The sequence below is a fragment of the Helicoverpa zea genome, chromosome 9 (assembly GCF_022581195.2).
Source record: "Helicoverpa zea isolate HzStark_Cry1AcR chromosome 9, ilHelZeax1.1, whole genome shotgun sequence".
NCBI classification, from domain to species: Eukaryota; Metazoa; Arthropoda; class Insecta; order Lepidoptera; family Noctuidae; genus Helicoverpa; species Helicoverpa zea.
In genome coordinates, this window is record NC_061460.1 from 5,681,061 (window position 1) to 5,694,166 (window position 13,106).

Below are 13,106 nucleotides of genomic sequence, written 5' to 3' on the forward strand. Positions count from 1 at the left end.
GTGTCTCACTGGCCTCTTCACATCACAGAGTGGGAATAAGTGTTAATCACCGCTCTTTCTCAAAACGAATTGGTTATTTTAGACTTTAAATCCAGCTTTCGTTAAGATATTTTCCTTGACGTTTAGTTACTCTTTCTTTCATGCTCAAGATAGGCTAAGAAGCATGTAGCTTAGATTAGTTTTTGCTGACTTGAAGTCGAATCGGCACACTCATACTTGACAGGTGGATGTTTTTAGCCACCACGACTAATAAAATATTCTGTATAAACTACGATCTATTAAATATGATTCTATATTCGTAGCTATGAAAGCTGTGATTTCAGTCTAGACACCTATTTTGCTAATTGATTTTGTTATGGATTGCTTCGCTAGAATGCAGCAATTTATTTAAGTGCCAGTTAATTCTGCAGGTTTTGGTCGAATTAAAACATATTCGTTTTTCAAACACTTGGAAAAAACTACGTGCATTTAAAATTCAATCGCGTCTGGACGTTAGTGCAATGCTTACATTCATTTTTAAAAACATCACGTAGTTTATTGAAAAAGATTGTTTTAATTTCAAATTTTGTTGGAATGCATAATTTCGTTGGAATTTTTGCATAAAATATTACAGTTCTCTCAAATGTCTTTTTATATGGAAATAATAAGTACGAATTACTATTTAATATAATTTAAATAAATTTTCTCCAAAATTATCTGTATCAGTATTTCGAGAAATTACTTCACAATGCACTTCTATGAACGTTACCCTTTTTACTTTAGCCCTCATTGATATTGCGCACAGACCAAGTAAAGCCGATCAAGGTGCCACTTAGAATTAAAAGCTAGAATCTTGAAAACTTTGCAAACTAGTATAGTAACACTGATTTATGTTTTCCACATTTTGAGCTGCTTGAGATGCTCTTTATTCTAACTACAAACGCCAATTAAAACATCACACCTTGGTATGAGATTCCTCCAACAAACGCTGTTCGCGTACACTTTTTCGTACATATTGTACATAGGTTTATACGTAGCCTTCCTGAAGATACTCTACATCAATAGGAGATAATAAAATTTAATATCATGAAAATGTAGAAAAAATTTGAACCTCAAACACCATTTTAATAGAATATTATTCGTATTTCATTGTTTACTAAAACAATTTCCCATGCATCGATTCGGATGCTATCAGTATAACACATGGATTGCAATCGTACCACTCTCATGGGACGTTAATCCACGCCATCCAATTATCACGTCGTATCCCCAATAGGCTATAAGGCATAGATACTGTTATCTATAGTTTGATATAATTTATTCAATTTTTATGACGACTCGTCATGTATCGTTAAACGTGGTGTTTAAGAATGTCAACTCTAAATAATGAAAATAGAATAGAAAGATAAACATTTTTTTTCGCATTTTAATCTCCGCTTGAGAAAAAGCAGTTATGTACAGTGCACTACTTAACATATACAGTGTTAAGTGCGATTGAATTGCAGCAAGAAAGCATAAAAGCTACGCTTCTTTTAGGTACCAAACATTATTATTTTTAGATATTCTAAAGCTAGAAAATTTTAAAAGAAAAACTACTAAAAATATTCTATACATTAATTTAATTTTTAGGCCACAGCAAAAAGCCTGATTCACAAAAAGGCAACTTGACATCTTTTACATTTTCCGACGTTTCAGTTTATGCTGAAAATAAAACTGAAAGTAAGTACCCACAGCAATATAAAGAAACTGTAATGAATTGAGTTGTTTTACTGGTTAATGTTCTTTTTAAAAGCTATCCTTATTTAATGGAGATATAGGAACCTGTAATGTTTTATTCTACCAAATCGGTAAGTCCAGAAATTATTGATTTAAAATCGAGTTGTTTCAGAAATTTACTATTCATTAATAGTAGTGAATGATAGCAATATTAAACTGACATATTGTCTACTGTAGCTTTTGTACGTAAAAATACTTCACTAAAACAAGATAGAAAAATCCGTCCAAAGAGAATATTGCACAAAAATAAAGACGGTATCGTAGCAAATTGACCTTTCAGTCGCCGATAACATTATCGAGCTCCTAAAAACCGAGTTTCAGAAGTAAGATAGAATTATCAGCATCGCTCAATATAGTTTGCTATCTCATTGTTCATCCATCGAGGATATTATGTCCGAGCGAACAAAGTTAGTCCACGTTCCACTTTCGTTCACACCAACAAAATTTCCTCGCAGGTACATAGAATAGTTTCGTTTTTGTTTTGCTCCTATTTTGTTTTCCTAGTATAAAAGTTTTGTTTTTGTATTATTTGCAAAACTATTGGAATCATATTTGAATATACTGTGTGTTTAGAAAGAAGTTCGTGGCTAAGTAACAGATGCATGCATGGATCGATAGATCAATTAAGTTAAGCAACGCTTGATGCGGCTTGAGGATGGGTGAAGGCCGATGAGATGACTTTATATTCGGAGCAATTTGAGAACTTTATAATAAAGGTAGATAAAACAGCACTATACGACTATTATGTTTAATTTAATTTATTTTAAAACCGAGAACAAATAATCAAAAAAGTTCAAGTTTAAAAAATCAAACATTTAAGTTTAAACAAAAAAAACAAGTTTAAACAATCAACATCACCATTATAATCTTGCTCTAAACCGGGAATGATAAAAGCATTACGGTGAAATCAAATAGTCGAAACATACTGATTACGGGACGGAAGCCTCCGAAATCAATTGCAGCTTAGTTAATCCTAGCTGTAATTACTACTCGCAGCCAGTAATCCCTACGAACGGTTCTACCCTGCGTTATTTATGATGACCCGGCGTTGTTCATTGTCATTTTGTGACATTAGATTCAACATAGCTTATATTATAGTTTTTAACAGTGAATGGGAACTTAAGAGTAGCTACATACTGGAGACTAAACAGTCGGCTATACTCTTGGCCCTGTGGTTGGGATATTTTTTTTTGGAAATTCGATATCAAAGTTTTGACTCAGTCTGTCACCGTCATCGGATAAATACTGCATTTGAAAGTGGCAGCGGTAACCGAAAATCTATGTTGTGGAAACCGGCTGTCATGGTATAGGCATGTGATGCGGAGAAATGAAGACCATGTTGTGAGGAAGGGAACGACATGACTAGATAGAACGTTACTTGTGAGATGACGGCAGACAGAAGAGTATGGAAGAAGAAAACAAGCTTCTCTGACCCCAAATAAAAATTGGGGTAACAGCAGGAGGATGATGATACTGGATAAATGCCTGATCGTTATTACGTGTGTAGGTAATTGTGTATTTCCATTCATCTTCATTCTGATTTATGAGTTCAAACCAACAATGCCGACTAAAAGATTGTAGTGTCCGCGAAGTCTTGGTGACCTAAGAATCAACATAGCTTAGTTTATAACATTGAATGGGAACTTAAGAGGTATCGCTATGGTGTTTGCCTAGATTATGAAATTGAATAGATTGCGTTCATTTTCAAGCTAGTACGAAAGCCAATATGGTAAGTCATAATAGGCATGATGACAAATTTTTAAATTCCTTTGTATGATGTAGGTATACGTCTATTTTATACGGAAAATCATTAATTTAAAAAAAATGCGAAGTTTTTTTGTCAAATAATTGCATTTTTCTCTGTCCACTTTGAATCCGGCGCGAAAACGCTTGTCAGTGTCATGCCGTCACTTGTGACGTCACGCCTTGGGTTGACAAGATGCAAGTAAACAACGCTCGTTCAATAATTAAGTTTTTTTGTATTATTAAATATGAATTCGAAAGTGTATAAGTGGTGTGGGGTCCCCCAGTGTAAGAACACATCCATAACAACTCATTTTAAGTTATTTGTGTACGTTTCTCTGGTTTCTCACCTTAAAAAATACGAAAAAAGTGGCTTAAACTTGCAAGGCGAGATTCAAAACCAATATTGCCCAGTATTTTTTACCCACACCATTATTTTTGTGAAGATCACTTTGATGTAAGTTTTTACATAGTTTTCTAGATTCTAGTATAATATAGGTTTTGTACGAGGTCTAAATGGTAAAAAACCAGCCAAGTGCCACTCGGACTTACCCACGAAGGGTTCCGTACCATAAAAAAAATCACGTTTGTTGTATGGGAGCCACCCAAATTATTTATTTTATTCAAATTTTCAGTATTTGTTGTTATAACGGCAACAGAAATATATCATCTGTGAAAAATCCAACATGGACGGACGGACGGACGGACGGATGGACGGACGGACAGAGGAGCGAAAACAATAGGGTCCCGTTTTAACTTTTGGGTACGGAACCCTAAAAAGGTGCACAACTGTCTGTTACTTTTAGTTTACACATAGACATAATACATCTTTTTTGCATCCTAAAGATATCTTTATTTGATGCCAAAAACTCTCCTAGCATATATCGATTCTAGGCAAATTAGCGTTGTTTGCCTAATCAATCCTTGCTTCATGATTCGTGTTATTTTATATTCGATTTTAATAACATTTACATTCAAATAGTACTCGTTATAAACAATTAATTAATGAAAACACAGAGATTCGCAGAGGAAGTTTACAATACGAAATGTGACGTTTGTGCGAGTTTTTAATGCGTCGACCAAAAGGTGACGTCACGCGCTCTGATTGGTGTTCAAGATATCATGGCGGATTGCCTTATTTCGTAGTTTTATTTTATAAAAATAAATATTAATCACATTATTAAAAAAGAAAACAATGCGCGTTTTATATTCCAAGCTTCAACTTTAATTTAATAAGTATAACATTTTAATGATTTTTAATTACTGTCATCATGCCTATAGAATTAAAGGCGATTGAATTCCATTGATGTTGGATTGCAGAAGTTAGGGTAGTGGAATATAGTGCTAGTATACAAAGGATTATGTCATAAGATCGGTTTGTATGGTTTTGTCCCTGTTACATGATATAGTTTAAACAAAAAAAAACTCTATTCCTAATTCTAGTCTTATTAGACTGCAGTTAGGTTGAACATCTTCGTAGATAATTTAGTATTCTGTGCATTTAAATGGACGTTCATTCCAACTTAAAACAAAAAAAAAAATATTCAGTTTGATTATTTTAAGTAAGTATATGAATACTTTTTGAGTTTTTCAGCGGAATTGAACATGTGACATTAATTACTTCGTGGTATTACACAAAACATTCGAAATAATTAATTCCTGAAAGCGCTTATATATGTATATTTCTAGATTATTGCGTGACATGAAATAAAGATGATAATTATGATAAAGCTCAAATTAATGTAATTGTTACAATACCATGAAATGTGTCCTTATGTATACATACATATTTTGTGATGGCGTAAGAAGCCTTGGCAATTAATCATGTAATATTAATTTATCACACATTTGAACAGTATGTATGATATATATTATGTAGGTACTGTATTTGAAATACACTGCTGATAGGTATACTAAAAGTAATCTTCAGAAGGATTTCCCATAAAAACTTACTTTTTATTTTTGATTGTTACGCCTTTATAGACTGGCAAAATCCTGCTTGCATCAGGACATATTAATCCTTTTAATTTTACCCCTAAAATTAATAAACAGTTACAGTAGCCATACTCAACCAGTAAGTAGTAGGTACAAAGCCCATCTCAAAATCCATTCACCCATTTCAAAAATGTTTCACAAAACCCTATTACTTCCTTAATCCCCGCTCACCAACAATTGCTTAATCTGCAAACTACAGAACATTACTCCGCCAAGAAATCTTCTAAACGGCCTATACGTTACGGAATCAAATTAAGTGTACATCTCGCTACAGTTTGTCGGCTATCTGGATAAGGAAGCGGTCCCTAGTGTAACAGTGTTGTGCGGATTCCGTTGTGCCTTCTCTTAGAACGCACACTTAAAATTTTTAGTCGGCCGATAGTTGTTCGGGCTTGTAAATCAGTATGAAGATGAATGGAAGTACGCACGTAACAACGATCAGGTATTCGCTCGGTATCAGACCGACTTATTTGATTTATTTATTTATTTTCACATAAGTTAATAATATATTCTATTTATACACACATATAAACATATCCTATCCAATCTACATATGTATTTACAAAAACAAGAAAAACAACAACATTGTTTGAATTCACGATTTTCTAAAGAAGAATTCTTTTTCCTACCGACCGGGCTGATAGTCGGCCGACTAAAAGTTTGTAGTGTACGCGCACTCTTAACATAGTACTTGCTGTTTCTTGGCTGAAATTCCCTGTTTTGTTTTAATGTAGCTGTTTCTTGTGGCTTAAGACGAAGTACTTTTCGCGGATAAAAAGACCTTGTTTCTATCAACACGTTTTGATCTGCATTTGGACGATGTTATCTAACCGTGGATTTCTATAATATAGTGTATTTATATTATATTTTCATGGTAACTAGACGTATAATTTTGACTAGCTAGACTAGAGTTTGATAAGCTCTATGTAGGCTAGAAATGTCAAATTTCTACCTTGCAAATTGACAGGCAGATAAGTATAATATTGAAACCCGAAGTTAATTGGTTTATCTATTCTATTTTGAAAGAGCCACAGAAATTGATATTTTCGAGTGGACTATAAAGTCTCTGCCTTCCTACCTTTAGAAGGAATTGAAGTGACATTATTTATTTAGGTTTTTATTCCGGGCTCAGGTGAATTGGTCCTAAAAGTTATTAAGATAGGAATAAACTCGTAATCCAAGCAATATTATAAATGCGAAAGTTTGTAATATGTATGGATATAGCTTACCTACTTTAGATATACTTGGACACTAGTCTTTTCTCCTTCGTGCTTGGACATATTATTAAGCAATTTGTACAAATAATATTCACCTGTATAAATATTGAAAATTAACATGACTTAAGGGTTGTCTGAATTCAATCACAAAACTCTTTACCTAAAAGTCCAAAATGCTTTAATTTGCTTCAAGCTCTTTTAATTCCCAATTTTACATTTAAATTACGTAGCTGTATGATCGATGTCAAAACATTGAAATCAATCACTCTGAATTATAGCTATATCCGTATATCGGGCCAACTCAATGCGAGAAAAGATAAAACAGATACGCGATAATCGAACAGCAGTCGCAAATAAAAATAAAAGTCAAAACGTATCGTACAAAATAATACAACACGAATCGGCCATAAAGATAATTTATTCATACTGTGTAATTATTTTTCCGAAATACCGTAGCTTTATGTTTACAGAGGAACTAAAGGCTTTCGCGAAGGCTCGTAATAACGCAAACGACTAACTCTCAAGGGGCGTCGAGTAATTTAGTCGTCGCCTCTCGGATCATATTATCCGTATTTCTAATACAAATGATCCGCAGTTCCGTCGGGACGTGCCAAAATGGGTAAATTAAAACGAAGTATACTTCGCGCAGGAAATTTGGTGCGTGTATAAAAAACTGCATCGTGGTATGGTCTGGCGCGCCTCCAGGCTGGCGGCTTGTCAACGAACCCACACGATAGATTTTTATCAACTCCTTGTTACAGCGGCGAAATAAAAGGGTCGTATTCGCCGCAGGGGAGACTGAAATTTCGCCTAATTTAGGTGCGCGGGTAAATGTGCACGTCATAAAGGGAACAAACGAGTTAACGTGTAACATTTATGCGAATGTAATGCGATGCTAATGTCGCCCCCGACAGGTGTTTGTAACTTATGACAGGTTTTACAAAGAAATTGTTTTAGCAGTTCGTTATTTTGACACGTGTTTCAAACATTCAAATCATTTGCTTGGAAAGTATTTGTGGGTGAAGGAAACGTAATTCTTTGACACCTTTTTTGTAAGTAATAAGAAAGTTACAATTTTTATTACTCAAATGAATGTAGAATTTGTGATAATTCAGCGTAAATTATCCTTAGGTTAGATGTTGAAGTATACATATAGTGCTTGAATTAAGTTTATGTTCTTAAACTGGATATAAATAAGTTGAAACTATTATTAGGTCGATAAATTAAAATTATATTAATCGAAATATTTTATATAATTTTAATATAATTAAAACCGTCATAAAAGGCTCTATTTCTATTATAATATTGCCTGAGCTAAACAACCCACAATACAAACGAAATCAAATTTCCGACTTATCCGGTGAATTATAAAAAAAAGGATCTCAAACAAGCTCTTTCCTTACAAATACGGACAGAAGAAGATTGTCCAAATCGGTCGAGTCTTTCTCAAGCGATTATCCTTTGCACATCCCAAAATTGATTTTGTTTATTTGGGTTACTCCATTACAAAAATCCTTGACATAAATTCATATAAACAAACGGAATTTGACAAATTATGTTCCGCTCATTCAAATTTAATAACATTATATATTATGATTATTACATGCTTTTTCCTTAATCTATTAATGCTACCTTCTTGTCTTTAAGGAAATGAAAACAAATTGTTATGAAAATATATGAAATGTAAAGATTTGTTTTTTTTTTTGGTTAAATTTAGCGCTAAAACACGAATAAACACTGTTTGAGAATACATAAAAATTAATGACCATCTATACATATAATAAATCTGTAAAAAAACTGTGTCTGCACATTGAATATATTAAAAAAATAATAATTGGGTGGGGTTTAGAAACAGTAATGGAGCACAAATCCAAAAAAAAAATTCTGTCTGTATGTCTGTATGTCTGTTTGTTTGTACACGCTAATCTTCCGAACTACTGAACGGATTTCAATGATTTTTTCTTTGTTGTATTAGTATTAAGCCTGGTCAACATATAGGCTATAATTTATCTTCGAAACTTGAAGACCTGATGCAGAACTCCAACAGACCAATAAAACTATAAGAGATACAAATATGGTGCCGTGGCAAAAATTGTTTCATTTGATGAGCATTTTCAGCTGAGATAATAATTTTTAAGATCTGGAACACCTGATGTGGAACCCCAAGAGCCCAGCTTCTCTGTACCATATACAGGTATGACGTTTTAGCAAAAATTGTTCAATTTGATAAGCACTTTCTATTGACTTATACAAATTGAAGATCTAAAACATCTGATGTGGAACTCCAGGGGCCCAGCCAGACTATAGCATATAGAGGTATGACGTTTTAGCAAAAGTTGTTCAATCTGATAAGCACTCTCTGTTGACTTATAAAAATTGAAGATGTAAAACACCTGATGTGGAACTCCAGGAGCCCTGCTAGACTATATGAAGCATATGAAGATATGACGTTTTAGCAAAAGTGGTTCAATCTGATAAGCACTCTCTATTGACGCATTTTTCTTTTCTCTCTCACACAAACAAATAATAACGAAGATACAACAACGCTTGATTTTCGTGTTAGGTCACTGCTTAGTACAAATTTTACATACCTAGACGAGCCCCCACTCTCTAACTTTGTTGCGTTATATCTCATTATTATTTTGTATGTCTCTTCCAGACCTCGGGACTACAGAGTTCCGAATTTTTGGGAGGCAAACGTGGGGCCGAAGCCAACACGCTGAAGTCCTTTTGAGACAACTTTAATGAAATGGTGACACAAAACCGACGATTATCCCTTTATACACTATAGAAATGAATCCAAGGACAATCCCCGGTGGACGTCGTTAAAAAAAGACAATCCCCGGTTCTGTGCTAAAATATTGCTAACTATGGGGGAAAACTACTTGGGCTATTGTGATGGGATGTTAGTGGATGACAATGTATAAGGTACATGTAAAAACGGCAGGTGGAGACTCGCCACCTCACTTACTGGGCCCCCGGGAACCAGTCACTGAATAACAACAAGAGGGCAACAGCGCTCCCTGTGCTTACCATGAGGCACCTACCCTCCGAGCAGGGCTACTAATCCTGCTCTAGCGACTCCACTCTGGACGGCCAAGCCAAGCCAGAGGCGTGAGACCTACCCCCGTCATGGTTCACTCCGACCGGCCGGAGATGGGGGACAGTATACACTCCCTGGAGAACTCAGTATATATAGCCCCGCGGGGTCGCTACTCCCCGTCATCAGCCTCAGATGTCCTGCGGTGCCTATATCTCATTATTATTGTCGCTATTATCTCAAGAGCCTTTGTCCCAATTATGTTAGGGTCGACTTCCAGTCACGATGCAACTGAGTACCAGTGTTTTACAAGGAGCGACTGCCTATCTGACCTCCACAACCCGGTTACCCGCTCAACCCAACACCCCTTGGTAAGACTTACTGGCTTCTGACTACCCATAACGACTGCCAAGAATGGAATGTTCAATGACAGTCGGAACCTACAGTTTAACATCCCCTCCAAATAGCGGTCATTGGTATCCAAAATATACGTAGAAAGTACATACGAACTTAGAAAAGTTGCATTGGCAGGCACTTGCCAGACCTGGAATTAAAGACGCACGCTCATACTTAAGAGATTGGTTCTCTACCCACTAAACCACCACGAATTCCACTAAGTCACCACGACTTTGTCATCTATTTAATGTTTTTTTACGTAATATTTTTGCCACACACAACTTAAATGCGGACTAATTAGAATCACTACTTTTTTCCCTATGTTCACGTCTATTGCGACTATTCAGATCTTTGATTTTGCTGACCCCGTAGTCGCTGGCATAAGGGACAGGATCCGCGTACGAAGTCGCGGGCAGAAGCTGGTTCCGAATATCTTATCATTGAAATAATAGATAATTTTAATAATGACACATCACGAGATTATTGGTCAAAATGTCATTTTTTTACAAAATCGACTTACATAATTAAACTAGTACGACAAACTAGGGTTTATTCAGAACAAAAGGTACAGCCGATAACAAAAGTATTGTTTTCATTCACAACTTCACCCCTGTTTTCCGTGACGAGGCGGGTGCGTACCTCAAGTGCATACTTTTTAACACTAATTGCTTTCACTGGTAATAAAAAACTGTTTTCATAATTGAAATTAAGAGCAACACTATTTTCATAAGTTAACGATAGCAGAATGCTATTGCATCACAAAATCCATGTATTGTTCTGCGATTGGGGATTGAATTTATACTTTAGCTTTAAATAAACTATGTCATAAGCCAATCTCGTATCTAAAAGCAACGGATGGATCAATTATTGTAATCCGCAGTACGAGTACATACATTTTTAAATGATACCTTTTGGTCAAAGTGACAAAAATTATGGTTATCTAAAACAAGAAATCATTCTCCTTGAAAACAAATCCCGCTCCAAGTTTAAAACTTTTTAATTCTGACATTTCATGCTCTAGTTTTTTACTGCAAGATTGTTTTAAGATAAGCAGAACTCCAAGCGAATTCACAACTAGTTTGTCAGCAAATGTTGAGCTTAAAGACCTCAGTGGGCCACGAGAGGAGGCAGTTTGTTAATCTATTGCCACACAGTCACCTACTGACCTACTTGCTGCAGACTCTCACTTGTGCCCGATGATAAGCTGCTCTATTTCTCATTCTAGATTAGCACGCTAATATTAACGTTTGTTGAGTGGCTCCAGCTTCTACTTTGAAGGGAAAAGTTTGATGATCGAATCGAAATTTCATGCTACATTTTGTAAATATACCTATTCGTTCCAATAGGGACAATTGGTATCCCAAATGGTGATAATCGTAACTGAAATTAAACAGGTCACTGACTACCTATTGCATTTTCAACCCGACTGTTCACAATGCATGCCTCACTAACAGACCACATCCATTTTTAAACATGAACATTTTAACGCTACTATATTTCCTAACTGAGAATTACAAATGAATAATTAAAATGACAGTTGCGTGGTTATTCGCTGGCATGCTTCGCAAGAATAGCATCGCGGTCCCGCGAAACATACGAATATGAGTTCTACTGCGACAACGATAAACGCCATAGTCCACTATTCACAAAATGCGTCGAATAATATCCAAGGTTTTTATGCACGTTCCATTTTAAATTGGAATAAGCGAGATGAAAAGGAGAAAAAACATCGCGAAAGCAAATTACAGGAAGCGAAAGAAACTAAAATGCGGGACGGCTCGCTCGGGCTTGAACTATAAAATATTTGCATCCAAACGAGGCCAGAGCAACAATAAGATGGAAATGCAAAATCCTGGTACGATGCGATGCATACTGTCCGCTCACGGCTAATAGCCAACCGTATTTTACTTGAAACTGAGTCTTGGCTTAAAATTAGCTGTATTATGGTATGTAATTTAAATTATGCTCATTACACAGCATATAAAATGATATACGACGAACATTGTACAACGCTACTACTAGTATAGTTCCTGTAAGCTGAGACTTCAAGACTTTTTGGACGTGTTCCATTTTGGCCCGGCTTGTGTTCCGATACGGCAAACTCATTTTTTATTGCTTTAAAAAATAAGTTACTCTTTGAATTACGCTTTGTGTTTTATGAAGATATAACGAGGTTAACCTACTGGTGTTTTCCTTGTATCGACACAAATTATTGGATTAAATAATGGCTTAGAAAAATTGCTATTTCATAACTGTCTTATATATCCAACTTGATAGAATATGAAACGTTAGGTAAATTTAATTTAATTTCAACTACATAGGTACTTAATAACAATTTGCATGAGATAGCTCAGTATCTAAACTAGCGGTATGCAATTTTGCACAGTGTAAACTTCCCTTTACTGCGAAGATATCACGCCGTTCTAAAATCTTGAAAAGTATCCGAATGAAAGACAGAAGAATAGCCGAATTTAATAGAAGCTGCGTCCCAAGAGGTGCAAGCCTCAGACTGATATTGTAAAACTTTTCTTCGACGCAATCTACATAAAAAATGAGCCAAGGGTTCGCGGTGACCCACTGGTAAATGAGAGCCTTTTGAACTGTTAATTTTGTTTGCATACGAAATGAAATCTGACATGTTATTCGCGCCTTGATCTTAACTGGGTACTATGTTTTGATGATAAACATTTATGTGTTTATTTTGCTTTGTTGTTTATTCCATAATCTGTTTTTGTTGAACTATATTTGCTTTGTCTGAATGAGGGGGGTTCATCAAGTCGTTTGTGTTTTTGTTGGCGTTTGTAAATGTTCAGTAGCAGGCAATTTCGGTTTAATAAAATTTATCGAATGTGATTATGTAGTTGTGAATGGATTTTAAGTGTAAATCTCTATATTTTGTTATTATTAAAAAATGTTGGAATATTAATGAAAAATTAAGCAAGTATTAGGTCGTAGTACTT